This window comes from Mytilus galloprovincialis, chromosome 13 (genome assembly GCF_965363235.1).
Source record: "Mytilus galloprovincialis chromosome 13, xbMytGall1.hap1.1, whole genome shotgun sequence".
Classification (NCBI taxonomy): Eukaryota; Metazoa; Mollusca; class Bivalvia; order Mytilida; family Mytilidae; genus Mytilus; species Mytilus galloprovincialis.
In genome coordinates this window covers 20,084,070-20,111,078 of record NC_134850.1, presented here as the reverse complement: position 1 = coordinate 20,111,078, position 27,009 = coordinate 20,084,070, and the positions used below count along the sequence as shown (strand labels likewise).

The window sequence follows — 27,009 nt, the reverse complement described above, 5'->3', positions numbered from 1 at the left end:
TGCAAAAACGAAATCGACAACATATATTTTTTTTGGCAAAATTTGATTCTCTGTCAATTGAAGAATAAAATATCTTAAAAGGAAAAAATTCTCACCGTTAGAAATAAACTGTTGGATATGCCCTTAATAGCAGATTTATTTATATATTGCTATAAATCTCAGTTTATGACTAAACTCAGTAAAGACCCATCATTGTTATATTTGGTTGATACATTCAAAAATACCTACCGTTATCAGGATGATATTTTTTCGTTGAATAATCCAGAGTTCTCTAAATATACTTCCGAAATTTACCGAAAAGAACTTACTTTAACTAAATCTAACATAAACAGCAGCAGTTGTCCTTTTCTAGATTTAGACATTTCAATTGCTAATGGGAAACTACATACTAAAATTTACGACAAAAGAGACGATTTTTCATTTCCTATTGTTAGTTTTCTTTTTTTAGACGGTGCTGTGCCTTTGGCTCCATCATATGGTGTTTATATATCCCAACTGTTCGGTATGCCCGTGTGTATTCTGATGTCATAGAATTTAACGAACGTAATCAATGCATCACGGGGAAATTATTGTGTCAGGGATTTCGATACCATAAATTACTTAAAACTTTTACTAAATTCTTTGGCCCGTACCTGTAGAAAACTTATTAAAAATGGTATTTCACATTCTAAATTTTACGGTACTATTCTACTTAAAGCGAGGAAATCACTATGTGATCCATGTAAACTCATCGAACCTTTAAACAAACTTATAAGTAAGGGTTATCGTACCAATATTGTAATTAGATCTCTGAATATAGTTTACATTGGCACTAATATCGATTTTGTCATTAGCAAATTAAACCATAACTAAATTGTATCTTCTTTTGAGGCGGTATATAGATTAAACCGTTGGTTTTCCCGTTTGAATGGTTTTACACTTGTCTAGTAATTTTGGGGCCCTTTATAGCTTTTTGTTCGGTGTAAGCCAAGGCTCCGTGTTGAAGGCCGTATATTGACCTTTAATGGTTTACTTTAATAAATTGTTATTTGGATGGAGAATTGTCTCATTGGCACTCACACCACATCTTCCTATATCTATGTTAAATGATTCAGATAATTGAGTAAGGTTCAAGTAATGCCACAAGTACAGACATTTTTATTTAGACGTACTTCAAAACCTTTATTAACATGATCATTGTAATTCTTGGTCCAACATTATTTTAAATGCCTTTTGCATTATAAATTTCTTATTGGTGACCCCATGGTGAAGTCTAATTTGATTAATTACATAAATCCATATCATACAAAAAAGTATTAGAAAACTGAAATTCAAAAGGTTTGATTTCCTCAGTTTCACGCATTTTTTTTATCAAATTAAATTGAAAAACGGGAACGGTGAATTTGTCAGAGAGACAACAACCCGACCAAAGAGCAGGCAACAACTGAAGGCTACCAATGGGTTTTTATCGCAGCAAGATGATCCCGCACCCGGAAGTGGTTCTCACCTTGACCCTAAATAAAATTGTATACTAGTTCAGTGAAAATGGACGTCACACTAAACTCCAAAACATATAAATGAATTAAAATGTAAAAAGAAAAACATACAAGACAAACAAAGGCCAGAATCTCCTGACTTCGGTCAGTTGGAAAAATGCAGCGGAGTTACAAACATTTTTTGTAAGATCTTACTCCTCCCCCTCTAGCCAATGTTGAAAAAAACCACTTAGCAATACGCACAGTAAATTTCATTTAAATCGTTTGAGACACGACATTCAGGCTTGATATTCTAGATCAGACGGTTGTCAACATACAAGACGGTCGGTCTTGTATGTTGACAACCGTCTGATCTAGAATTAACTACACAAATGATTTAATTATGACTTGGTTTACTGTCATACTACTATTAATTACTGTTTTCCCTAATCATAACATAATTTAGTAATCTAATATCTAATTTTTATTTAAACGGGAATATACATAATTTTATCTTTTTATTCAGTATTCAAAGATTTTAGCTTTTTTGTTTTGTTTTATACATTTGTTTATTCATAACGTTTTTAATGATATCAAATATAAAACGACCGATAAAAGTGGAAAATCTTCGGTACTGCTCTACACGCCAATGGCGTACAAGGACATTAAGTAAGTAAAATATAGAAATAAAAATACTTTTGTTATCAGCTTGTCTGCCTATACATGCTATATGTATGTCCGTCTGTTCTTCTATGTCGGACAATTAAACCGATTTCAATAATTTTCACACATGTATTGCGTATTAAATAATTTCAAAAGTCCCCTTCGTTTGTTTCTTTTTTCTCTTTAACAATTTTAAGAAAGTTTTTTTTATTAAGTTGAAATTTCAGCAAAAAGGTGATATTTGTTTTATATTGATTCCCAGGGAATAATTGCAGAAAAACTTAGATTTTCTAAAAGTTAACAAATTTTGAGAAACAAATTTTGTGTTAGAATTTAGACACAAATAGATTTATAGGTATAATATGTTATCAAAAATTAACTCCTATTCTCAAAAATTTTAATTTTTTTCAACTGAGGAAAAGGCATTGCCGTAAAAAATTGTTAAGATTAAAATCACAAAAATACTGAACTCCGAGGAAACGGAAAGTCTGTCATCAAATGGCAAAATCAAAAGCTGAAACACATCAAACGAACTGATACCAACTTTCATATTCCTGACTTGGTAAAGGCATTTTCTTGTGTTGAAAATTGTGGATAACACCTGGTTTTACAGCTAGCTAAAGCATTGTTAAAGGTACAAAGCTTTTGAGAATAAATTTGTCTGTGCTAGGAATTCATCGAAAATTACCACACAGGGTACAATATACAGTATTCGGGTGCCACATGATCAAGACCTGCTGACCCTTCCGGAACACCTCAAATCATCCACTTTTTTGGTGGGTACATGTTACTTAGTCTTTAGTTTTCTATGTTGTGTTTTGTGCACTATGATTTGTCTGTTTGTCTTTTTTATTTTCGATCAATGAGTTATACTGTCCCTCTGGTATCTTTAGCCCCCCTTTAACAAACATCCATTTGATTGATTTACAAACTTCACGACGCGTTGGTTGACTGTTGTGTGATATTTTTGTTACATATGACCACATATATATTATAAGTGTCGTTGTCACAATCCGATCCTCTTTTGTTTGATCGTGACATCACCAGGGGATATTTTTGTTACATATGACCACATATATTATAAGTGTCGTTGTCACAACCCGATCCTCTTTTGTTGGATCGTGACATCACCAGGGGATATTTTTGTTACATATGACCACATATATTATAAGTGTCGTTGTCACAATCCGATCCTCTTTTGTTTGATCGTGACATCACCAGGGGATATTTTTGTTACATATGACCACATATATTATAAATGTCGTTGTCACAATCCGAACCTCTTTTGTTTGATCGTGACATCACCAGGGGATATTTTTGTTACATATGACCACATATATTATAAGTGTCGTTGTCACAATCCGATCCTCTTTTGTTTGATCGTGACGTCACCAGGGGATATTTTTGTTACATATGACCACATATATTATAAGTGTCGTTGTCACAATCTGATCCTCTTTTGTTTGATCGTGACGTCACCAGGTGATATTCTTTTCTATGTAGTGTTTTATAAACTCATTCGGGTTTCCGCCACTTTATAGTAATCACATCTTTGCTTGCCAAGGGTAAGGATCCACTACTATCTACCCTCCATCGCGAAAATAACAATAAATATCAACAATAACCTGTCAATTTTCAAACAAAATTATACGAACAAAAAATCGTGTCTTATTTTTATATGTAATGGACTATAACATTATATATCCTTGTTTAACAGGGTAATAATAATTTCAGGTTTTTCTTGTCATTACATAGTTTGCAGATAATACTTCTTATGTATAAAGATTTCTCAAGTACACAGCTTTCTCTTTAAAAACGATAAACAATTATCATTGTTACCCTCACTTTATTTTAAAAAAATGTTCTAATTTTCTTCAACTCATTATTACATACTAAGTGTTAAGAACGTTAATCAATATCACTAAACTATGTGTTTTGTTTATAACAAAAACTTATAGCACTGGAAGACAAAGTTTAATTGTTGTTTGTGTTTTGTTTAATTACTGCTTTGATATCCATTTAAAATATTTAAAATATTGAATACTCCTATATATTACAAGTCAGGAATACGATATCTGTTATTCATTCGTTTGATGTGTTTGAGATTTTTATTCGCCATTTACTTCGGGATATAAATAAAACAACACTAATTTATCTGGTAATTACATACATGTCGCGAAAAACCTGTAAAAAGTAAAATGATAAAAAAAATCCGAGGAAATTTCTTTACGGAAAGTCCCGAAGTAAATGGCGGGTAAAAATCTCAAACACATCAAACAGGAGTTTTAACAGTAATCGTAATCCTGACTTATTCAATATTTTTATATTTTAATATCGAAGCAGTAATTAAACAAAACACAAACAACAATTGGACAAGTAGTTGGACTTTTTCTTCTACTGCTATAAGTTTTTATAACAAACAAAACACATGTTTCAGTGATATCGATTAAAGTTTTCAACTCTTAGTATGTAATAATGAGTTGAGGAAAATGAGAACAATTTATTTGGAAATAAAGTAAGGGATCGTTTTTAAAGATAAAAAAGGTGTGTACTTGAGAAATCGTTACACATAAGAAGTATTATCTGCAAAATATGTAATGACAAGAAAAACCTGAAATTATTATCTCTTTGTTAAACAAGGATATATAATGTTATAGTCAATTACATATAAAAATAAGACACGATTTTTTGTTTGTATAATTTTGTTTGAAAATTGACTGGTCATTGTTGATATCTATTGCCATTAAAGGGGGCCTAAAGATACCAGAGGGACAGTCAAACTCAAAGATCGAAAATAAATTTACAACGCCATGACTAACAAATAAAAGGACAAACAGACAAATCAAAGTGCACAAGACACAACATAGAAAACTAAAGACTAAGCAATACAAACCCACCAAAAAAGAGTATGATTTCAGGTGCTCCGGAAGAGTGAGCAGATCTTGATCCACATGTGGCACCAGTATATTGTATATGGTAACCTGTGTAGTAATTTTTTTAGAAAAACTTCCCTGGGAATCAATATGAAAAAAATATCACCTTTTTGTTGTAATTTTAACAAAATAAAATTAAAAAAAAATCTTAAAGTTGTTAAACCACAAGTTAAATAAAACGGAAAAAAACGAAGGGGACTTTTGAAATTACAGTTTTTAATACGCAATATGTAAATCATTGAAATCGGTTTAATCGTCCGACATAGAGGAATTGACAGACATACATATAGGAAGACAAACTCATTGGCACTCACACCACATCTTCCTATTTATGATAACAAACGTAAGTTTGGAGCAATTTTCTGATTTGACTGTTGTAAAAGCAGCAAATCGCTCCAGAATCAGAATCCCAGAAGGGATGAATTAATTATATATGGGAGGCTTCCTTTTGTATCACATGCGGAACACATGACTGTATATTATAAATTGATATTATTTTTATTCAATAAACTTAGATTGTACTCTTCATTGAACTCCATGACTACTAACTTTATGATGCCTGTAAAAGAAAACATGCTTTATTATGAAGTACTAAAACAATAAAAGAAAACTAAGTTATAATTCAATCTATGTAGATTTCTATATTTTACTTACTTACTAACTGCTCTTGTACGCAATAGGCGTGTACGGCAGTAACGAAGATTTTCCACTTTTGTCGGTCGTTGTATATTTTATATCATTAAAAACGGTATTAATAAACAAAACAAAAATGCTAAAACCAATGGACACTGAATTAAAAGATAAAATAATGTGTTTTCCCGTTTACATAAAATTTAGATATTAGAATACTAAATTATGCTACGATTAGGGAAACATTAATTAATAGTAGTATGACATTAGACCAAGTCATAATTATATCATTTGTGTACTTGATAGGTCGGTCTTGTATGTTGACAACCGTCTGATCTAAAACTTTATATTCTGCATTGGCTAGTGGTATAAGGGGAGGGTTAAGATCTCACAATAATTTTTCAACCCCACCGCATTTTTGAGCCTGTTCCAAGTCAGGAGCTTCTGCCCTTGTTAGTCTTGTATTTTTTCTAAATTTTAGTTCATTTACATGTTTTGTAGTTTAGTGTGTCGCATTACAATTATCATGTTGATAAAGGTTTTGAAGTACCTCTTAATTAACAAATTTGGCAGTGTGGCATTACTTGAACCTAACTCAAATATCTGACTCATCTAACATACACATCAGGGAAGGCAGATCCACGACATTTGAAAGGGGTGTTATTTCCGACAATTGAATATATAACGATGATCAGATCGAGTAAAAAAAAATATAGTAACGATTTTATAAAACAAATTTATGTAGGCCTATATCGTAAATTTTTTTTATTCGTTTTCCTTTATGGCGATCAAAATGGGGGCACGAGCTCTACACCCCCTGGATCCACCCTTGCTTATAATGATTTTTGAAATTTTAATTCATTTTTTAAAACAAATCCAGTTAACAAGAGACAATCCAAGTCATGATTCATAATACTTTATAACTCTGTGACTCATTTCAGAAAAAATCTGACAAGAAAAACATTGTCATAGTCACGACCATTTCAGTATACTATTAACTTACGATTATTTTCGTCGGAAGATACCCTTTGGAAAATAAGCCCTTGTTAACATTAAAGTATGAACTTAAGAGATAAGGCTCTCTCAGGCATTCATCGTCCCCTTCCGACGGACTATCATCGTTGGCATTCAATAAAACTTGCTCTGATATTTAAAGTGGTATATGTTCGAGAATTTAAAAGACCAAGTTCAGTGTATTCAGAAGTAGTTATAACACCTCATGATAACACGTGCCAGACACGCGGAAACACAGATTATCGTCTCAGGTACCACCGATACGCGTCTCAAATACATGGACGTTCAAGGGACGTTTTCTTCGTAGCGTGCACATCATCTGCGTAAAACTAACGCCAGACATATGTCAACATAAGTTACCGATTTCAATGATTTACATATTGCGTATTAAATACTGTAATTTCAAAAGTCCCCTTCGTTTTTTTTTTTTTTTTTCGTTTTTTTTAACTTGTGGTTTAACAACTTTAAGATTTTTTTTTAATTTAATTTTTTTAAATTACAACAAAAAGGTGATATTTTTGTCATATTGATTCCCAGGGAAGTTTTTCTAAATAATTACTACACAGGTTACCATATACAATATACGGGTGCCACATGTGGAGCAGGCTCTGCTTACCCTTCCGGAGCACCTGAGAACACCCCTAGTTTTTGGTGGGGTTCGTGTTGTTTATTCTTTAGTTTTCTATGTTGTGTCATGTGTACTATTGTTTTTCTGTTTGTCTTTTTCATTTTTAGCCATGGCGTTGTCAGTTTGTTTTAGATTTATGAGTTTGACTGTCCCTTTGGTATCTTTCGTCCCTCTTTTATGTGAACCCCCAATAAATGCTTATGTAAGCTTCTCCTTCGTCCTAAACACATTTAAAGCTCACTGTGCATACGATACAGATGGGATTGACAAGTTGACTGCGTCCAAAATAACAAGCGTATTGGCAGTGTTCAGGGCTTTTAATCACGCCCGGCATAAGTCGGTTCTATACGCTGATGTGTGACGACGGTATCACTTATGAGTTTTTTGTAGATAAAACGCGCGTCTGACGTACACACATTTCAATCCTGGTAGCAACGATTAGATTATTGTCTGACATTAAACAATATGCTTCTGTTACAGGCTTTTGAAAACTATTTTATATAAAAGAATGCACCTCCCTCAAGCCTTGCTCTGGTTCCTTTTCGGGTTGTCTTTTAATTTTAGCCCTTTTTCTTTTCTTATTTAATCATCTCTTTATGGTTCATAAATAATAATCACTGGTTGTATTAATACATCTTTTCTGCTTACCCTTCCAGAGCATTTGAGATTATCCTCGGTTGTCTTTTCTTCTTACCCTTCCAGGGCATTTGAGATTATCCTCGGTTGTCTTTTCTGCTTACCCTTCCAGAACATTTGAGATTATCCTCGGTTGTCCTTTCTGCTTACCCTTCCAGAGCATTTTAGATTATCCTCGGTTGTCTTTTCTGCTTACCCTTCCAGAGTATTTGAGATTATCCTCGGTAGTCTTTTCTGCTTATCCTTCCAGAGCATTTGAGATTATCCTCGGTTGTCTTTTCTTCTTACCCTTCCAGAGAATTTGAGATTATCCTCGGTTGTCTTTTATTCTTACCCTTCCAGAGCATTTGAGATTATCCTCGGTTGTCTTTTCTGCTTACCCTTCCAGAGCATTTGAGATTATCCTCGGTTGTCTTTTCTGCTTACCCTTCCAGAGCATTTGAGATTATCCTTGGTTGTGGTTTCTGCTTACCCTTCCAGAGCATTTGAGATTATCCTCGGTTGTCTTTTCTGCTTACCCTTCCAGAGCATTTGAGATTATCCTCAGTTGTCTTTTCTGCTTACCCTTCCAGAGCATTTGAGATTATCCTCGGTTGTCTTTTCTGCTTACCCTTCCAGGGCATTTGAGATTATCCTCGGTTGTGGTTTTTGCTTACCCTTCCGGAGCATTTGAGATTATCCTCGGTTGTCTTTTCTGCTTACCCTTCCAGAGCATTTGAGATTATCCTCTGTTGTGGTTTCTGTTTACCCTTCCAGAGCATTTGAGATTATCCTCGGTTGTCTTTTCTGCTTACCCTTCCAGAGCATTTGAGATTATCCTCATTTGTCTTTTCTGCTTACCCTTCCAGAGCATTTGAGATTATCCTCGGTTGTCTTTTCTGCTTACCCTTCCAGAGCATTTGAGATTATCCTCGGTTGTCTTCTCTGCTTACCCTTCCAGCGCATTTGAGATTATCCTCGGTTGTCTTTTCTGCTTACCCTTCCAGAGCATTTGAGATTATCCTCGGTTGTGGTTTCTGCTTACCCTTCCAGAGCATTTGAGATTATCCTCGGTTGTGGTTTCTGTTTACCCTTCCAGAGCATCTGAGATTATCCTCGGTTGTCTTTTCTGCTTACCCTTCCAGAGCATTTGAGATTATCCTCGGTTGTCTTTTCTGCTTACCCTTCCAGAGCATTTGAGATTATCCTCGGTTGTCTTTTCTGCTTACCCTTCCAGAACATTTGAGATTATCCTCGGTTTTTAGAGGAGTTCTAGTTGCTCTGTCGTTTTTTTCTTTGTTATGTTTTTTGTAATGTTTGCATTTTCGTTGTTTTCGTTTTTGACATGGCATTGTCAGTTTGTTTTCAACTTATGACTTTGAATATCTCTTTGATCACTCTCGCTCTCTTTACAAATATCAAAACGTTTGGCCTCGAGCCAATGACACACTCATTATCGACTTGCTGAAATGAGCATATGCTTCAATATAAAAAGAAGCTGCATTTGACTTTTTGCAAACGAGGTTTTATCGAAAGTTTGTATAAAAGAAAAAAAAGCTAAAATTATGAAGGAAAGAAAACAAAGACAAACTATAACTAGAACAAAATGAAACGACAACAACTTAAACATCCACATACATGAACTTGACGTGTGATTATCTATTCTAAAACATGTAAAACTTTGCAACTCCGAAGTTATTCAGACGGACGATAAAATCATCAAAGTGTTAAATAGTAATTGGCCGTTTCAGAATCTTAAGCATCATGGGTAATTTCATTGTTCGTACCCCAAAATGAAAATAACGTCACTTCATTGGTTAAATTGCCATTGTTCCTGACATTTTTAACCAATCAGGACGTTTTGGTGTACACTTTTGAAAATATTACCCAGGCTGCATTAGATTCTGAAACGGCGAATTGCAATGATGTAATAAAAACCAGACCAGCCTTTCTTCTTTGATATACAATGTACACAATGCTTATCATCTAGTAGTTAACGATATCATGTCAGGACCACATGGTCAGGCATATACAATCTGTCTTCCATCTTGTGAACTCAATATCGAAACCGAAAATCACATACGATGATCTCATCCATTCTGTGTGTACGAACTGTAAAGGTTGGTTTCGGAGTCACGTATTAACAAATAAATGTAGACCTAAGAAATATTAAAAATCTTAGATCATAGTTTTATATTTGTTTAATTTAAACTTACAATTGGAAATTCGCAAATATATGCCTCGGATTCTTCACCACATGTATCAGAATCCCATGAAAAAAAAGCTGTCCCGTTTTCATAAAATTTGAATTCTAATTCGAAACAGCCATTTGAGGTTTCAAGGCCGTTGACTCCATCTTCTGGAAAAAAAACCCAGATCAGAATAAATTATCGAAAAAATCCTTTCTTTACAAGTCACAATGGGGATCAACGTATACAATTGAAAATGGAAATGGGGAATATGTCAAAAAGACATCAACCCGACCAAAGAGCAGTTAACAGCCGAATGCCACCAATTGGTTTTAAAACGAGAAGTTCCCGCACCTGGAGGCGTGCTTCATTTGGCCATGAAACAAAAATATATACGAGCTAAGTTATAATGGATTATAAAGTATTTTAATCAGGGATAGTGCAAATTAGTATTTAGTTATAATAAAGTGAAGGGAAGACCATATGTCAAGAGTACTAGAGAAGATAAGTGAGAGGAAGGTTAACAATTTCCGGCGCAGAGTTCATATTTGTTCCATACATGCTCCGCAATAGTGCACTTAATATGCCATACATTGTCTTTTTTGACTCATGACCGACAAGAGTTCGGTGTTTTCTACAAAGTTCGATGCCCAATACATCACCTACCAGGGACTGCCGAAAATGTTTAAGCGGAAGGTTTGAGTAATGTGGCAATTATGGAGGAATATGAAATTTATCTGCTTCAACTAGGATTCTCGCCAAATATGAAGGTAAACACAAAACATATTGAGTGTAGTATATCTAAGTATTGAACGGAACGGATATGATCTCTGCACCGGAGAGAAGAAGGTTAAGTGTTAAAAAATGTATAGCTCCACCCCATCATTCACCACATTCTTTATGCGCATGTTCAAAGTCTGGAACCTATAAAAAAAGGGTTATTGTTGTTTGCTGTTCATTATTTTTGTTTTCCTTTATTTTTTTTCAACATACATAAAGGGATTTTTTTTTTCTTTTTGACATGTTTCACATTTTCAATGCCACTGTTTTGTATAGCGTAGTATACGGTACGAGTTTTATTATTGAAGGACATAAGTTGACAAGTAATTGATGTCATGCTCGTCCTGCAGTTTATAATTGGCAATCACTGTCTTTTTATATTGAGATTGAAGCAAAAATGATAGATGTGTATTAACAATGGATTATTTTTTCATTTTGTTCGTTTACATATTCCATTTAGGGATAAACATCCAGAGCAGCAAAAAAGGGTATATATATATGCTTCCTCCACCAAAAAAAAACCTTACCTCCACGAAATAGCCGAAAGGCAGTGCTTAAAAGTGGCGTTAAACATCAAAAATCAAATTAAATGTATAGCTTACTATACGATACGAGTTGTGCTCATTATTGAAGGAAGTTGACCAGTAGTTGATTGTATGCTCGTCCTTTGGTCACTGATCCAGAGGAGTCTAATTGGCAATCACTCTATCCTTATATTGAAACTAATTAAGAAAGGAATATGTGTAGTAAGTTGTCAAAGTGAGGTTATTTTTATGGAATACTTGTACATTATCTTTATTTAAATGGTAAACTATATATACTTATTCCAAATGGAAGGTTGTCCCAATCAAATGAGTCATTTGTTACTGCATAAACGTATGTATTATTATCAGGTAGATTGTTTGCACCGGTATATACGTCAAAGTCGTCTTCAACTATAAGAGCAAATAAAATTGGCAACATTTAATCATTAATTTTATAGAAAAAAATCTGCATATGCATAACGAAATCAGATTTGAAGCAAATATTTTGCATTCATTTTGAATCTCTAACTCTTTTACAAAATGTATTGCAGTATATTTGTTTATAAAAAATGCCGGCACTGAAACAGAACTTGAATATTGAGACCATATATTTGTGCCCATTTCTGATCAATATCTTGAATAAGACTCATATAAAAACTATATTCAATTAAAATTGAATATTACACATTGTCTATGGTTATCAAAAAGTACCAGGCTTATAATTTAATACGCCTGACGCACCGTTAAGTTTCATGGTCTATATTAGATGGAAAATACAACTAATTAAAAAATAGCATCTAAACCACATGATTTTCATTCCTTTTTTTTGTTTTTATGTTTGGTTTGGCTGTTGTTTCTATTTAAGTTTTCGAATATTTCTGTCATATTAACCTACATTGATTTAATAAGTTTTTGGTTCATGTTGAAATGACGAATATTATTAACCAATAAAACTACGCAAATCGAAAATCATGGTGTTATTGTGATACTCTATAATTGTCAGTTCAACATTGAAAGAATGGTAAGCCATGTTATCACTGGATTAGAAAAATGTTTTTGTAATCAATTAATTATCTGCCTGAAGATAACATGTTTAGTCAATTAATTTTTCTGTTATTTGTTATGCCTTTGGTCATCTTTTTTTTTTATTTTGAGGATCCTACATGTATAACATTCTTATTTAACAAACAAAAAACGCTCGTGAAATAAATATTTATAAAGATTTACTTATGTTGAATTTGACTCTAACTGCTTCGGCCTCTTCTGGTGTTTCTGGAATCCACAAGTAGGCACCAGGTGTATTAAGGCATCTCGCCTGCAAATATGAGATCGGCACATTTACAACTAAAAGGGTACAAATATTTCCTTTCAGGGATACTTAACTGTTCAAAAACCCTCTCAAATTAGTGTTATTATAAAAAGTAAAATCACAAACATACTGAACTCCGATGAAAATTCAATGCGGAAAGTCCCTAATCAAATGGCAAAATCAAACAATAGAACACATCCAACGAATGGACAACAACTGTCATATTCCTGACTTGGTACAGGCATTTGAATTAAGGTAACAATAGTTTGTTGATGTTTAAACATCATAAATATATTAAAAAGAGACATACTAAGGTATAAAGCACAAACTGGTGAATTGTACGAACTCCAAATATGAAAAAGGCATCAGTGTATCACCGTGTATTGAATACTAGTACCGCATTCTGTATTACTCAAAAACGACAAATAGACCAACACGATAAATTACACGCAAAAAAAAACCTGAAGGAAAGTTTATCAAAGCAACAGGTGTAATATGGATAATTTGACAAACTTACAAGTGCAACATGCCAGCTTGTAAAATTCAGCGTAGTATTCCCTCCGAAAAGGTAACAATTTTGGCTTACAGTTTGATCAAAGAGTTTCGTATATCCATCGGGACATGTCGTTGGAAGAGATTTACAGGGAGCTGTAAACATAATTAAAGAATCATTTATTTCATTTGCACATTTGCTGGTCGTCATTTTCAAAAACATACTAAAGATGAAGAGTCATTTTTTCAGACTTTTCTTTTTTTCTGAAATAGAAGACACTTTAATAATAATGTTAAGAACCATAAAACTTTTAATTATTTCATTAATTGGTGTTCGTCACAGTTATATATACATATATACATAAGGTCCACTTCTAAGTTTATAAAAAAAAAAAAAAAACTAATTGTACGGAAGCGTATTAGCGCCATGCATTTTTATTTATATTTTTCTTCCTATCTTTACCTTATAACGCAACCTTTGCGATATGACGCAAACTTTTGCGATATAACGCTAACCTTTTCGAAATAACGCACACCTTTGCGATATAACGCAAACCTTTTCGTTATAACGCAAACATCTTGATTTTAATTAATCATTAAGTTTTGCATATATGTCCGTCTGTCGTTCATTTCGGTTGTGATTTACTAGTAGATAAAAAAGAAACATACATACAAGGCCAAATCATTATGATAAATATGCAATGGAATACTGGAATACTTGAAGTGAAATTATACATAAATTAAAACTGATTAGTGCATCAGAAAAGTTTATAATTTAACAAGAAAATAGATATAGTGTAGTATATAGGCATATTTAAATTAAAAGATCAAAAAACAATGTCATACAATTGTTAAACTTCCAAGTCAAATAGCATAATGGTCTTTCTGCTTTCAAATGAATTAACAAGGAAACATTTTTTTTTAATTTTGAAGCAAGAATAAATCTCAGAATATGATATCTAAAGATTCTTTTATGGAAAGTCATTGAATTTTCATTTCAATATAGTGAAGTATGTGTAAGATGCTTGGGTAGCAATTTGAATGGAGAGAACATAATTTATTAATAAAACATCTTCATTCTATACATTTATTGCCAAAGGGTAGCTTATTTCTAACCAACTTTACACACCTCTCAAACGAGAGCTTACTTTCGAAGTATATTTTTATTCTGTTATAGCTATATCAGCAGGGTTGATTTTTTTTTATCGGTAAAACCTGAATATTTCTCAATTTTCTTTGTATTATATATACTAGTAATAACATGGATATCGGTTTTGGGGACCGTTATAGTTTGCTGCTTTGGCCTATGATGGTTTACTTTAACGAATAGTGACTTAGATGGAGAGTTTTCATATTGGCACTCATACCAAATCTTCTTATATTATTCTGCTCAATATTAGTCAATGATATGTTCTAATTATTCAAGCATTTTACTTTGCAATCACTACAAAGGTAATAAATTTTAATATATACAGCCTCCTCAATTAATAACTGCTCTTTCCTTTGATTTTTAAATAAGAAATAAAATAAAACAGATGTTTGCGCTATTCGCAAAGGTTTGCGTTATATCGCGAAGGTTTGCGTTATTTTGCAAAGGTTTGCGTCATTTCGCAAGGAATTGCGTTATAACGCAAAGGTTTGCGTTATATCGCAAAGGTTTGCGTTATTTCGCAAATGTTTGCGTTATAACGCAAATATAGGAACAACTATTAAAAAAAAGTTGTGTGGCGCTAATACGCTTCCGTATAATTGTGTAACCTTCCTGCTGGTATACTTATTTCCCTAATTGTTATCTATTTATAGTTGCCGTTAATTGATAACTGTCATAATGTTATATATGTAGTATGATCATACTGAATGCAGATTGAACAGCATGTAGTTTTGGTCTATTCTTATCAAGTTGGTATAAACACACAAAAATATATTCTTACCAAGTTATATCAGATGTTAAATCTTCATTAACGAAATACATGTATTAATCCTGCAATTGGGTGCTCTACTATACAGATACAACCCTACAGATATCGCTATGCGGTATCTTTATACTATACAGATATCGGTTTAAATCTCCGCCCATTGCCGGACTGAGTATTGTATGAACCTGCGTGACCTCAGAATGTGTATTGCAGTTGCATTCCAATGACGTATTAATTGCGAATTAACGATTTCTTTTATACGTTCTGTAAAGTGTTTGTTTTCAAATATTTCTTTAGAGCAATAAGAATCTCACCAATTTACTGATAACATACACACATGAACAGCACTCTTTTGTACGATGACAACTATCGATTTCAAAACTTGAATGTATATGATTGTGTAACAAAAAAAAACCATGTCAATTTCAGCATGCATGTTTAGTGAATGTCGAGTCTGAAGCGTACGAAGGACAACTCGTACACTCTTGTTTCAAATTGGACAATATTTTGTTATTTGTTTTTACTGTTGAAATTAGTTGTTAGATAATTATTCACCTTGAGCGATGTATAATTGTTGACCATTTGAAATTCGTTTTGTTTGCGAACCCGTCTTCAGCTAAATGTGTGATTACTGTATCGTATAACTACACGGGCCTCAAGGGATTTCAAATCGAAAATAAATGCAAACATGTGTTTTTGTGTCTTTCAAAACACAAATAATATACAGAATTAATTGCAGGATAACGACAATAACTGTTTGGTGTCTTTAAATATCAGCTGTATTTATACTCGGCTCGAAACAGGTGTAGTAGCTCGATAAAAGCTCGCATACACCTTGTTTCCTAGCCTCGTACACATACAGCTGATATTTAAAGACACTGAACAGTTATTGTCTATATAACAGATCTAATATTTAATGAAATTATTTGATGCTTACCTTCACACGAATTAGGTGAGTTACCTTGGCTTTTGTATTTGTGATGATAGTATCTTTTACCACCATGTTCGTATTGGCCATTGTAACTCGATGTGTAGTGACTTCTGGTCGTCCATCCTCTGTAATGCCCTCTGGTCAATCCTCTGTAATGCCCTCTAGTCCATCCTCTGTAATGCCCTCTGGTCAATCCTCTGTAATGCCCTTTGGTCCATCCTCTGTAATGACCCCTGCCCCGGTATTTTCCTATTGTGAATTTTAGACAGAACAATTAACCTATTGAGATTCAATGTTATGTTAACTTTACAATTGTATGACTGGCTCTTAAATTCTGATTCCAATAGATAATTTTGCAAAATAAGGACCTTATCGCACTGTATGCTTTATTTGATGTTAAACAAGATGTTGAAAAATGAAAATTTGTTTTTTTAATTAAAAATATCTTATATAAGTATATGATTATGCTGATATGCAAAATAACATAATTGTACGTTTGAGTTTTCCTCTTTTTTATTCCTAGTTGCGGGAACTGACTATCATACTTATAACAGATCTTATAAAACAATCGAATCGAACACTTACCTTCTGAATGTAAAAACATAAGCAAGCAAAGTAATGCAGCTACACACTGAATCTTCATTTCAATTCAAGTAATAAAAATTATGTGAACGTTGATTTCGGCAAAATTGTAATTGAGGCAAGAAATCGGAAATTGTAGATATTTATAGTACGTTATGAATGTTGGGTATCCAATGAAATGATGACATTTCGGTATATTTTGTACTTTTTAACAAACATGTTAATACATCACAGATGGACAACTTTCATCTCATTTAAATATTACAGAACATTTAATCAATGCTTAAATGATTAAAAACATTAAATTTCTTGTAAATACAACAGAACAATTAATCAATTATATTATTAGAAAAATAACGGTATAAGTTGTACTGCACCAGATTGACAGTCACAGTACCCAAGTTGTACCGAGTACCCAAATAGCACCTATTCAACAAAAATCGCTGAAATCTTACAAGTTTTCTTTGAGACTAAACAATTGGCATTTTTATGATTTGATATTATACACGTCTTTCAACAAAAGTAAATATATTTAAATATACACAAAACGTTTACAGTAAACGTTAAATAAAGTGCAAACAGTTGTATACCGGTGTTCAAAAGTCATAAATCGATTGAGAAAAAAACAAATCCGGCTTACTAACTGAAACCGAGTGAATAAAATCAACTTTAAGAGGGAAAAAAGGAACAACAGGAACACCTTTATTCAAATAAAAAAACAAGTAAAAACGTGAAAGCAACTTTTTTTCCATCTTTTAAATATATTTTATTGAAATTTGGGAATTTGACATATTTTTGACGGGGGGGGGGGGGGGGGGGGGGGGGGTAGGGTACGAACTTTGGTAGAACCCTACAGGTAGACATATATAAGATGTTTTAATCTAGACAGAGAGAAACTGAAATGTACCGAATTAAGCGCTCAATGTTGTTAGAGTTATAGCATAGACAGTGTGACGTCAACGTGGGTTATTTGCGTAGCTAGGTCAGTAGTCCTATTCATTGACAATGTGGCAGCATAGTGATGTATTTACAAAAATGAGTATATACGACTAATCGAAATAATAAGATTAAATCGTTAGTGGATTAAGTATCTAAATAAACAGACAACATGGATAATTTACAGTATTCAATATATCATAAGGAACAACAATGATACTAAGGAAAACGCGTGTGAAGTTCCCCGCTGTAATGGGTAGGTAAGCAACGTCCGCTGAAATGTTTTAGCAACACACAGGGGCTATAGGTTTTGTAACGACGTGCGTTTTCAAATCAAAATCCTAGAAATATACTAAGTCGGGGATAAGTTTTTTTCCCGACCTGAATTTGTTAATTCGCCCTTCAGTATCTTTTCCTGTTTTGAATAAGTATTGGTATTCATATTTACTTACATAGTGTACTTTGCCCTTTTATACTTAAATTTTCTTTTCAACAACGCAGTGTATTTTAATCAATGAGAAATAATTAAAAACATTAATGGTACAAGTAATTCTGCACCAGATGGGCATTAACAAACGATTATATAATCGGGCCTAGACATTATGTGTGTTAAAGTATAAAGAAAGTGCAAACAGTTGTATACGGTCGGTTTTCAAAAGTCATAAATCGATTGAGAAAAAACAAATCAAGCTTACTAACCAAAACAAGTGAAATACATCAACTATAAGAAGAAAAGAAAGGAACAACAAGAACACCGAAGTGCAAAAAAAAAATGTTATTCATTTATCTCATTTTCTATATGCAACACAACTAATGTGATAGTCCTTTTGACCAATATTCATTTGGTCTGGAGAAACAAATCATAAATCTGAATAGTTATTTGCTCAATGCGTTTTACAGAATGTAAGTACTCTTGCAGATGTAATTGTCACATGAGGCTCTTTTAGGTAGTCAGCTATATTAGATATATGAGTTATGTGTCTATTGAAGTGTGAATTCGTTGAATGGTACACAGTAAACGAGCCACGGTGATTCATGGAGAAAAATGTTCCTAGTTAATTCTCTATCAACGCCACATAAGCAGGAGTGTTGGCTTGCCATAAAACCAGGTTCAACTCACATGTAATTCTTTTTCTTAAAATGTCGTGTACCAAGTCAGGAATATGCCAGTTGCTATGTATGTTGTCGTCAGTTGCGGATCTGTGTTTCTATTGTTTTCCTCTTATAGTTAATGTGTTCCCTCAGGTTCAAATAAACATAAAATTCTACCGTATTGTTAATCTACGCGATTAAAATCTAGAGCCACGGCACAGTTGAACTATATTTATTATACATATGTTCAGTGTAGTACTTTTGCTCACCAAAGTGTCTTCTGTATATGTATTTAGAAAGAACGCACAAAAGATGACATTGTGATCTAAAGATTGATTTGTCAACGTGTTTTTATGGTTTGTCTCTATATCTTACATCAATTTTCAATTTTTCTAATTTTCTATAAGCAAAAGCTTAACACTTATATGTGTATTTTGGGGTTGATTGATTAAATATTGTTGTTAACTGATCATTGCAAATCATTACTTGTTCGTTAAGTAGAAACATTTATGTCGGATTAATCAATAAATTTAATTATACTGCACTCTTTCTATTTGAGCAGTCAAAATGCGTTGACTGTATATTTCTATGCCATATACAGTTACTGACCTGATATCACTTTTCCTCGTGAATATTTAAATAGAAATTGTCGAAATTATATTTAATTATTCATACGACCTCTTCAACCTGTTCTTGTTTCCAAAGTAAACAACGATGCGTTTAACGACTCAAACCTGTTTCTTTTGCAATTTTTGGGAAAACATATTTCACTTATTAATATTTTTTTGTTTGCAACCTATAAATCATTATGTTTTATGTTTATTGTTGATATTTTAGTCTGCAACGAATTCGTTCATCATTGATTGCGGTAATGATGTACATTTCATCGTGTTATATATTTCTCCGTCTGTGTGACATGAGGCCTTTTTAAAGGGGGATTTTTCCCAATATTTAAATCAAATAAATAACATTAACACAATAAACAACAATTGAAAATGTTTTTTTTTTAGATTGCAGTATAAAGACAATAATAGTGCATTGACTTGACATATCAACGATATAAGGATTCGGCCCGAAACGGGGGAAATGCTCGGCACAGCCTCGCATTTCCCCGTTTCTAAGCCTCATCCTTATATCGTTGATATGTCAAGTCAATGCACTATTATTGTCTATTTATGCGTTTCGGTTTTTGTGAACATTATCAAAAAAATATTTGATTATCATACTAGAAGCCCCTACACGTATATTCACGTCAACGGCATGTCATATGAGTTTTAATAGTTTGACGTAAATAATCCTTGCATCTGTGAAATGAGAACTCAACAAGTATATTTATAGCTATTCTTTTACAGATTTAGATGTAACTTGCATTTTAAATTAATATGTTTACCAAGGGAAATGCGCATATGTGCCACAAATAAACCTTTATTGTATACGGGAAATTTATAAAAATGACCACATTATTGATATTTATGTCAACGCAGAAATGTTGACTACTGGACTGGTGATACCCTCGAGGACAAAACGTCCACCAGCAGTGGCATCGACCCAGTGGTGTAAATAGTTATCAAAGGTAACAGGATTATAATTTAGTACGCCATACGCGCGTTTCGTCTACATAAGACTCACAGACATCGACCCAGTTGTGTAAATAGTTATTATCAAAGGTACCAGGATTATAATTTAGTACGCCAGACGCGCGTTCCGTCTACATAAGACTCATCGGTGATATATATTTGCAAAGCATTCAAATTTCTTGCATTCAATGCAAATACTGCCAAATAAGCCTTACTCTAAAATCTTGTCTCTAATATTAACATGATTAAGTTATAAGCCTAAATGATATATTGCAACTGTAGGTAAAATATCTTTTTGGAGTAAGACCTTAGCTGATATCCAGTTTGTCTACATACCATATATATTAAATATGCCAATGTTGACATGTTTATTACGACATAGCTACATAACCAGCAACATTTCTGCATTAAACCATCCAGATTATACATGTGATTTATTTATTAATGCAATTAACATACTCCTACTTTGAAAAGCTTAAAAGAATTTTACTATGTTTGCAATTTTGGGGGAAAACAAGGGACACCTTTCGTTTAAAAACTAAACATAAATAGTTTTACTAAATTTGTTGTTCATCTCTTTTAATCCGGGTGTCCACAGGGTATTTGATATCTTATATCTGTCGTTTTCAATTGTCTTATATAAGTTTGGGAAATCTGATACAAAAAAGATGATATATGTGTGCGTATGTGCACTTTTGCGTTAACCATGTTAACATGAATTATCAATGATATGTTCATTTTCATATATAATTTAACTGTTAACAAAACTGAATTGTTTGAATTTTTGCCTAAAAAAATATAACCTTTGCTTTAATTGTCTAAACCTTTTGGAATAGTTTGGACATAAATGGGCTTCAACGATATTTTCAATTTTATCGCGGCTTTGTATGCAACGACTTGCAACCATCGCCTCTGCAACCAAGTCATAGTTTCAGTGATTGTATCTCTAAAATCTGAAAATGAATCTTAACCTTATTTGGTTCATACTTCTGTTTAATATGTTTGTTTCGTGAGTCGTTTGAAGATGAAACGTACGTAAGGCGTAAATGATTAAAAGCCTGTCATCTTTAATAATATTTAAGATTGAAAGTTGATGTTTTTTCCTGGGATCAGTTTTGTTGATTATTTGAACCCGGTTGCATAAATCCATTGAACCAGACGCAACCATTACACAACACACTTTTAATGTAAGAAAACTAAGTGTATTTGTGATATGTGTTTACACAATAATAAGAAAACAGAAAACATAAATTTCAGAGAGGTGGTGTCAGTTTATGAGATTGTTTCATAAGATAAAGATGAATAAAACTATATCAAAAGCAATTTATATAATTTGTTTTGGAACTTAATTGTCATTCCACACCAAATATTAATGTTCGTGTCCGTTTTATACATTGTTATAAGAATGTTACTGCTTTATCATATATCATTCTTTCACTTACACGCTTATATATAACAATATGAACTACACAAATAAACTTAAATACAAAATGTCATGTTGAATGACTGTAATCAGTATTTATAAATATGTTTGTGTGATAAAAATGCGTATGTGACTGTTTTACGATAACCTATTCCATTTGTATACACGCTAAGGGAGCTACCATTTGATTTTTATGGGGAGGGGGGGGGGGGGGGGGGCTAGGATGAAATTTGAAAAAAATAGGCAGGACAGGAGTTTTGAGTAAAAATAAAAGGCAGGATGAGACACTTTGCAAAAAAAAAAGGCAGGATGACAATTTAGGTAAAAAAAAGTCAGGATAAACTAATAAAAAAAGGCAGGACCGAATAAAGTGAGAAAAAAAATGCAGGACAAAATTTTTCATCCTAGTCCCCCCCCCCAACCCCCCCCCCCCCCCCCCCCATAAAAATCAAATGGTAGCTCCCTAATATAACAATATGAAATACAAAATATAAAATATAAACTTTAATACAAAATGTCACGTTCCATGATTGTAATCAGTATTTGTAAATCTGTCTTTGTTGTAACATCCTACCAGTGCACTAATTAGTTTATTATCCAAAAGTATTTGACGATGGATAATCAACCCAGAACTTCATTAGAATGCAACATTTATGATAGTAGTTATCACATTGGGTTCTAGCCATGTAATCTGAACCTTCTTCTTCAGTGTTGTCATCGCAGGAGTAGTCACAGCGACACTCAGCTTCATTTTCTTGTTGAGCGTAAACTGTACCTAAAATAGTAATACGACATATTAGTGTGGAGAAAAGGGTTTTTGTATCGATGTTTGCAACTATATGACTTTGGTTAATACAATGATGTTGATATTATAATTTTTTTTTAAATGTACTGATTTGCATGTCATATAAATTATTGTCTTTTTGTTTTTGTCTGTGACTTTAGATTTTATTTGTTTAGGTCAACAAATACAAATAGTACATATGATCTCCATTACAGACGTTTCGGTTACTAAGAGAAATAAATTCTGCAGACATGGTTACCTATTGGTGTTTGCATCCGTGTCCTTTGGTCTTTGGTTTATTGTAATCGAATTGGATATCTCCTTTTTTAAATGTATGTTCGTAATTTAAGTTAGTGGCGATGAGGGCATATAAATTGTAACACTTTATAAATTTAATGCGTTGGAAGCATTTTTTGGTATTTACCTTCAACAGGAACATTCAGTCCATAACTATTGAAAGCTAAGGATGTATAAGTAACTTAACACTTCTCGAGTTATACAAACAAAGGCGGCGTACAGATTAACCAAATATATCAATGAGTTCTTTCATTTTATACTAAATAAAAATAATATCGAATGAAATATGTATATCTAGTTCAATTCGTAAATTGTTAATTAACGACAACTGACAATTTATCATATCTTGCATAGCATTAACTATGATAGATACATTGATAAAACCGGAATATCGAAGTAACATTTGATTATTGGCTGTCAGTTTTGTTAAATGCTTTATAAGAAACTTCGATGATGAATTATTGGCTTGCAAGTCAGTAATTCAAGTTCATTTGAATCCGTATTCTTGCGACCTTTACGTAATGTGACACTTATCTGTAGATTGACTTTGTATATATTAAGTCTGTGCAGTAAGTAAAAAAGAGAAGAATGTCAACAATGAAAAGTGAAAGTAGGGGCCCACATAAAAATACCTATTCTACAGGAATAATAATGATTTACATATTTATTTTAATCTAAGACAATTTGAACAGATATTTTTAATATAAAATACGAAGATATGCTGATACATTTTAACGAGTCCATACCTGTTAATTGTTTCTTTTGAATATCTTTTTGTTATATGGACATATACGTTTTAGTATGTTATTAAACAGTTATACGAATTTGTGTCAAATCGAAGCAGTTATTGCTGTCATATTCTAAGTTGTCATGTAGAAAGCTTTTACATAGTTCAAATTCATCCTATTTTTTTCAAAATAAAAGAAGTATTGAAAACTTTATAACTTAAATATATCTTAGTGATTAAGAACTTGAAATTACGTTAAGTGACACACCATCACACAAAACCATATTATGTTGTAATTCATTAGTTATGATAAATTGAGTAGCTTGTCTGATTAATATCCGATAAAATTTAAAAGGCATGTTCTTATCACCTTGTCAAATATATATGTCTCCCTGCAATGACTTTTGTGTAATTTTAATACATTTACACATGTTATTTTATATTATGTTTGTACCACCTAAGATTTATGATTTGAAATCCTTGTGACATCAATTGAATCTTGGATTGTTTTGAACATATCGTTGTTATATAAAAAAAATTAAGATATTTTATTTGAGCTCATATGCAACTGTTCTTGCTTGGTTTAGACATGACAACGGTCATTCTTTTTTTAAGCGATTTGGTCGGTGTTTTTCAATGTAATAATGAAGGAATCGGTGAATGGTTGTTTTACGTTCTATTTATTTCATTTGTAGCTGTTGTAGGCTTATGTTCTTCTCTGCTATTGTTACTCTCTATGCCAACGTTTGTCGTGAGCAGTCAGACAGTTGTGAAATTAGAAAATGAAATGTTACCAAACTAGCAAATCTACCCATTTTTTAAAACATTTTATCAAGATTAAAGTTGCTCATTTGTGTTACATGTGAATGTGGTTCAAAGTTCTTCTTGACTTATTTAAGTGGCAATTGTGAATAAAAAATTACAATTTTTGTTAATATAATAAATGTAGAATTTGTGGTAAACTTAATAAATTTATTACAAAATTAGACAAAAGGAAAACTAGGGATCAAGACATAAATTATAAAAAGGTCACAGATAAATTACATCATATAATTTACACGTTAAACTGATGTAAAATATAACTGATACATGTAGAATAATAGGATACATGTATGTAGAAAAATCTTACGATTTTGTTAAAAAAAACAAAAAAAAACCTTTTTAAACTTTAAACTTGCTTGGATCGACACTTTTGATCTAAGAATATATGCAAGGAACATTCACGAACAAATAAAGGATATGGGGTATATATCAATGTCATAATTTCAGTACATACACAGCAAAAATACACACACAAAAACAATGGAATAGCGCTTGTGGTGCTGCCCTTTTTCTCAAAGCAGTAAGGCGTTGTTTAACACTGAACAAAAACATATTCACGTCACTGCAAGTTTAAGACGGCCCCTAGCATCTGTTTAGGTGAAATTCTTTGCAAAGTAATTCAGATCGACTTTGAAAGATGTAATAACAGCAAATCGGAGCAGGTCAAAGAGACCATACTGGAAAGAAGTAAACATTTAAAACAAAATAGTTAGAAGCGAAAACAACTATAGATTTATGTCTCAATTTGAATATCGGAGATTTTTCCAAAAGTTAACTGATAAAGTTTTCCAAATTCTTATCGTGGCGAGGTCTTTCTATTATTTTAGAGAGATGCTTATCTATGTAAGCTATACATGCTATATGAGATAAGGACATATGGCACGGTTTCTCGAAAAAAGAACATTTATCCATGTCTTTAGAACTAATTCAAAGTTACTATAGATATGTTTTGTTCAAAACTTTATTGCCTAAAATTCTAATATCCTTCTCCTCTCATAGAATTTAAACAATAATTCTTAAATATGATAAAGGGAAATAGTTGTTTTGCAGAAATCAAAAATAAAATCATTACATAGTGTGACACGGTCATTATTCTTCTAACTTTCCCACTCACGTAAATGTTCATATGTTAAATTATTTAAGAGACAATTTTCATATTACCGAATTTTGACTCAGGAATTTATATTTTTCGACATGTTACCTACTTTGTGAACATCCTGGTACTTTGTCAAGCAAGAGCAACGTAAATAAGTAAATAAAAGATTTTAAGGTGGTACCTAACACTACAGGGAGATAACTCTGTAAAGTCAGCTAAACGTTTTAATTAAGTTGTGTTGTAAAAGGAATAGTAAGCTTCTCAATGATCAAAATTGATGTTTGTCAAACTGCTATATAACCAGTGTTATTTTCCTGACAAAACGGTTGGTTCAAAACTTTTGAAATTTTTATATTTTCGTTAAAGGGTCAAAGTAGACAAAATTTTATGAAAGTGTTGGGTACCACCTTAATCTGAAAAAAACTGCGAATGAAAGTTTACTGTTGAATGCTTTCTATACACGACTTAATCATCGGAAAACAGTAAACTCCCCGAATGGCCATGTTCTCTCGTATTCGGATTTGTTTCAAGTAGTTTGACATCGTATTGAACGTGTATAATTGATTAAGTTATTCAAAATTGCTGTGTAATATTTAATTAAAAAGGAAATGCTATTTAAAATATTCAACCGAATATTGCAAAAGGGCTAAAATGTGGCGTGCTTGATTTCAAACTTTCTAATAACATTTCTCGAACTTCATACTGTTTGACCATGTAGTAGAACCTTTATGTACGTATTGGCCCTTACGAGTAATGGTTTTATTTGTTTTTGTCTTGAATTTACTAGATAAACTATTTGACGCATAATTGTTTTACTTGTTTTAATCTTGGATATATACCATTTTTTTTTTTATCAAACAAAAACAAATCTACATTGTATGTGTTAATAATATTATGGATATTGAGTATGCAATATATTGTTTTCAATTTCTAATCTAAAAGATACTCAATATACTTACAAGCACACATGAAAACTAATACCAAAATCAAAACTGATAATTAAATATTGAGTATGCAAAATTTTCCGTAAATGCTAAAGATATTTCATATATTTAATATACTTACAAGCACACATGAAAACTAAAGCCACAATTAAAACGGATAATTGAAGATATGTCTTCATAGCTGCTTTGTGTCTACTACAAGAAAGTCCTACAAAAAATGAGATCACCTGTTAATTACCTCCCTTTATAAATAGGCACATAAGTCATGAGACATAGAATAGATTTCTCGAAGGTGTTTGATTAATATCTATAGATGACATACTTTCAATTAATAAGCCCTTACCTATGTAAGGTATACAATCATTTATGTCGTGTTTTGCTAACGATGTGGTTTTTGTTTACATATACATATAAATCATGATTTTTTGTAATTATGGTAATAATTTTGTCGTTTTTGACAATTCGTGCAAAATATAATATATGAATTTAATATAAGTAAAATTGAAAAAAAATGGAAGTGATATGTTTTATAGCTTTTGGAAATCTCATTGTTTACACAATCAATCTACAAAATCGCATTCTTGTATGTTGCTGTACATGTTGCTTAAAGTCAGACATCTTCTATACTATCAAACGAGAAGACCTCATTTT

At 32.3% G+C, this 27,009-nt stretch overlaps 1 long non-coding RNA gene across 1 annotated transcript; it reads right to left on the bottom strand.

Moving 5' to 3' along the window:
• Positions 1 to 22,179: 22,179 nt before the first annotated feature.
• On the bottom strand, positions 22,180 to 26,679 carry LOC143056676 (uncharacterized). The gene is made up of 2 exons (XR_012972456.1): positions 26,480 to 26,679; positions 22,180 to 22,463 (listed from the first exon to the last, which is right to left on the bottom strand). It is a non-coding gene; the product is annotated as an uncharacterized LOC143056676 (long non-coding RNA).
• Between the last annotated feature and the right edge of the window lie 330 nt (positions 26,680 to 27,009).